The sequence below is a fragment of the Patella vulgata genome, chromosome 9 (assembly GCF_932274485.2).
Source record: "Patella vulgata chromosome 9, xgPatVulg1.2, whole genome shotgun sequence".
Taxonomy (NCBI): Eukaryota; Metazoa; Mollusca; class Gastropoda; family Patellidae; genus Patella; species Patella vulgata.
The window spans coordinates 47183-51913 of record NC_065887.2 but is presented as its reverse complement, the minus strand read 5'-3'; the positions used below and the strand labels follow the sequence as shown (position 1 = coordinate 51913).

Genomic DNA, 4731 nt, shown 5'->3' with positions numbered 1-4731 from the left:
GAGTTTGGAAGTCGTGTTCCAGGAGGTAACCGTTCGTAGCGCCATCTGTGTTGGCAACGGGCATAGCAACCAAACTGTCATGGCGTCGTGTGTGAAGAGGAAAAAGGTATTGAAGAGAAATCGGTCAAAAACAAGAAGGCAAGTGATTACTTTGACATGTTATCTGTCCCCGTAGCTGCTTTGAGCTCTTGGGACATTGACACGAATACGTACATACGGAAGACAGTGTGTTATAATGGAAATTTTGCCCGGAAAGCGGCAAATTCTTGTTTCGAATTCCGACTATCAAGTATTCTTTTCTGCGTGCTGTCCGATGCGAACCACAGTGGAGAATGACCATGAAATTTCTCTGCCAACGCAGGGATTGCACACGGAACCTCCATGTTAGCGAGCCAACGTCTTAATGACTGAACCCACCACAACTCCCATGGCATGTAAAATATTCAGCTGAAGTTAATTTACTACTTCGGCACTGTTGGTATGCACATGGTATGACATGGGTCGACTGACACCGGGATTCCACCTTTTGAAGCAATACCCAACAAGAGAAAGATTTTCAATGCTTGATTTCCAAGACACAATGGTATTTTACGCTCACACTGACCATATTAAAATAAAACGATTGGTAATTGCCCGGAAAGCAGCAAATTCTTGTTTCGAATTCCGACTGTCAAGTATTCTTTTCTTCGTGCTGTCTGATGCGAACCACAGTGGAGAATGACCATGAAATTTCTCTGCCAACGCAGGGATTGCACACGGAACCTCCATGTTAGCGAGCCAACGTCTTAATGACTGAACCCACCACAACTCCCATGGCATGTAAAATATTCAGCTGAAGTTAATTTACTACTTCGGCACTGTTGGTATCCACAAGTAAAATAATCATCCTCTTTTGTATTGTAGGACAACCCGAAAGAAATGGCTCTTACTTGTATGACATGGGTCGACTGACACCGGGATTCCACCTTTTGAAGCAATACCCAACAAGAGAAAGATTTTCAATGCTTGATTTCCAAGACACAATGGTATTTTACACTCACACTGACCATATTAAAATACAACGATTGGTAATTGCCCGGAAAGCAGCAAATTCTTGTTTCGAATTCCGACTGTCAAGTATTCTTTTCTTCGTGCTGTCCGATGCGAACCACAGTGGAGAATGACCATGAAATTTTACACTCACACTGACCATATTAAAATACAACGATTGGTAATAGACAAAATGGTGGAAGCATAAAGACCGTCCTCGATGCAATCAACAAATTGTTTCGAAACCGACAATAGTGGATGCACACTGATGTGCAGTGAAATTTCGTTAGGCCGCTACAACGTTAGCTTGAAGTATATCTGGATATACTATATGTAGTGTAAATTCTGCCTGTTTATGCCGTGACATATTATGTAATTATGTAAGCAATGGACTTGCCATCGAGCCAATGATGAACCATGTTTGATGTGATGCAGTATACCTCTGTGAAAGCTGGTAGCAGTTATAACAACAAGAACTATTTTGTTTTTACAAGTGAAATGTATTGTGCACTGATAAGCAATAATATACTTTACTTTGGGGCCATTCCTACCAATTTGAATTGTTGCATAGAACGTAATGGGATGTTGGTCTCAAAGTACCTATTAGGAACCCCCAAATAACGAGGGTTTTTTTTCGCATCACCACTGGTATATATTGTTTTGAACCGCGAACGGCTTTAGCCGTGAAGCTCTGTGATATTTAGAAGCGACAAATGCGAACCAAATGTTAGAAATTACTATCCCTGGCCAATATCAATGCGAAAGTTGTTGGGTGTTTAAAAATGAACTTTGTATTGACTATATTTAATTTCTTGTCTGTGCCAAATGAATTACAAAATTATGTCATTTTCTGTTGAGATGACTGCTTTTTTTAAAAACAGATTGGAATTAATAAATATGCTTGGTAGAGTTATCTGCCCTTTTCATGAAAGCTGGCAGCAGTTATAACAACAAGAACTATTTTTGTTTTTACAAGTGAAATGTATTGTGCACTGATGGGCAATAATATACTTTACAAATTTGAATTGTTTTCTGGAGTACTTAGGCCTGTCTTTCTTAAAATGTCAGTGTTTTTTGTGGGCAGATAGAATAGAATGAAAACTTGCTGTTGAGATAGAAAGATATACTGCTTGTTGCATTGCACGTAATCGTATGTTGGGCTCAAAGTACCTATTAGGACCCCCCCAAATAACGAGGGTTTTTTTCGCATCACCACTGGTATATATTGTTTTGAACCGCGAACGGCTTTAGCCGTGAAGCTCTGTGATATATAGAAGCGACAAATGCGAACCAAATGTTAGAAATTACTATCCCTGGCCAATATCAATGCGAAAGTTGTTGGGTGTTTAAAAATGAACTTTGTATTGACTATATTTAATTTCTTGTCTGTGCCAAATGAATTACAAAATTATGTCATTTTCTGTTGAGATGACTGCTTTTTTTAAAAACAGATTGGAATTAATAAATATGCTTGGTAGAGTTATCTGCCCTTTTCATGAAAGCTGGCAGCAGTTATAACAACAAGAACTATTTTTGTTTTTACAAGTGAAATGTATTGTGCACTGATGGGCAATAATATACTTTACAAATTTGAATTGTTTTCTGGAGTACTTAGGCCTGTCTTTCTTAAAATGTCAGTGTTTTTTTGTGGGCAGATAGAATAGAATGAAAACTTGCTGTTGAGATAGAAAGATATACTGCTTGTTGCATTGCACGTAATCGTATGTTAGGTTCAAAGTACCTATTAGGACCCCCCCAAATAACGAGGTTTTTTTTCGCATCACCACTGGTATATATTGTTTTGAACCGCGAACGGCTTTAGCCGTGAAGCTCTGTGATATTTAGAAGCGACAAATGCGAACCAAATGTTAGAAATTACTATCCCTGGCCAATATCAATGCGAAAGTTGTTGGGTGTTTAAAAATGAACTTTGTATTGACTATATTTAATTTCTTGTCTGTGCCAAATGAATTACAAAATTATGTCATTTTCTGTTGAGATGACTGCTTTTTTTTAAAAACAGATTGGAATTAATAAATATGCTTGGTAGAGTTATCTGCCCTTTTCATGAAAGCTGGCAGCAGTTATAACAACAAGAACTATTTTGTTTTTACAAGTGAAATGTATTGTGCACTGATGAGCAATGATATACTTTACAAATTTGAATTGTTTTCCGGAGTACTTAGGCCTGTCTTTCTTAAAATGTCAGTGTTTTTTTGTGGGTAGATAGAATAGAATGAAAACTTGCTGTTGAGATAGAAAGGTATACTGCTTGTTGCATTGCACGTAATCGTATGTTAGGTTCAAAGTACCTATTAGGACCCCCCCAAATAACGAGGGTTTTTTTCGCATCACCACTGGTATATATTGTTTTGAACCGCGAACGGCTTTAGCCGTGAAGCTCTGTGATATTTAGAAGCGACAAATGCGAACCAAATGTTAGAAATTACTATCCCTGGCCAATATCAATGCGAAAGTTGTTGGGTGTTTAAAAATGAACTTTGTATCGACTATATTTAATTTCTTGTCTGTGCCAAATGAATTACAAAATTGTGTCATTTTCTGTTGAGATCACTGTTTTTTTTTTTTTTACACAGATTGGAATGAATAAATATTGTTAATAGAGTTATCTGCCATTTTCATTTCCATTTCCAACAAAAACTGAAATGTCACCATTGCAAATGTACAGGCCTTTAATATCGAGACACTTATCTGTAGATTTAAGTTCACATTTCCAGCCTTGCAAGGAAGGGTCTATTCCCTCGTATGGTACGTAAAAGAGCCCTCGACACTTGGAATTTGAAGGAAAAAAATTGGTCGTTGTGCCGCTGTCCAGGCAAAATGTCCCTCACAACACCGTGTTTGGCCTATGCCGAAATCGCAAGCTCCGGCACTGAGTGGGTGGAGGGTGGGGTTTAGATTCCCCAATTGAACGCCTGTCCAACCTCGTGGGTTTCTTCCCACCGCTAATGACCCATTGTGTTGCTAGGGGGATTTTCTTTCGAGAAGACATTATTCAGAGACAACGGATGGTACTTAAAAGAACCCTCGACACTTGGAATTTGAAGAAAAGAATGGGTCGTAGTGCCACATGGCCCCATAGCACACATTTTTCTTGGCGTCCTCCCGGTTTACTCCCATTGCTAAAGACCCCCTATGCCCAAGTGAATTATTGAAAACAAATGGAAGCATCTGAAATGACCTAGTTTGTGTCGGTTGGGACCTTAAACCTCCTCCCCTCCCCCTCTCTTCATTAGCCCAGTCAGTGCGGATCATCTCTAAATGCATAAATCACCCCTTGTTGATAGCCATCACATAAATGAACTGTACAAGTAACACATGTTTTGCGTTCAAAGAATATTTTAATTATTAAGACATCTTTTAATTATCTTTTTGGTTCAAAGAATATTTTTTATCATTAACACATTTTCAAGCGCAGGAGTCCGTTCACAGAAAATGTTAGTTATTGAGCACAAGGTTTAGTTCTGATTCAAGACTGGTCCTCTTTTCCTGCCTCCTGGCTTTTCTGAGAAGGTTTTTCAGTTTTTCTATCAAGTATGTCTCGAAGTCACCAGTGATGCCCTCTGGCTTCCAGGTTGACGGCCAGATGCCGTGCTTTATACCTTCTTCCTGTAGTTCTCGTGCGTCGTCTCTTTTGGCTGTAATGAAAATTGAAAAATGTTAAAGTATATGTTTTAGTAC

General features: G+C 38.7%; 1 long non-coding RNA gene across 1 annotated transcript; it reads left to right on the top strand.

The window, feature by feature from the left end:
* Nucleotides 1–490: 490 nt before the first annotated feature.
* Nucleotides 491–3655, top strand: LOC130014368 (uncharacterized). Its single transcript, XR_008789352.1, has 2 exons — nucleotides 491–583; nucleotides 904–3655. It is a non-coding gene; the product is annotated as an uncharacterized LOC130014368 (long non-coding RNA).
* The last annotated feature ends 1076 nt before the right edge of the window (nucleotides 3656–4731 follow it).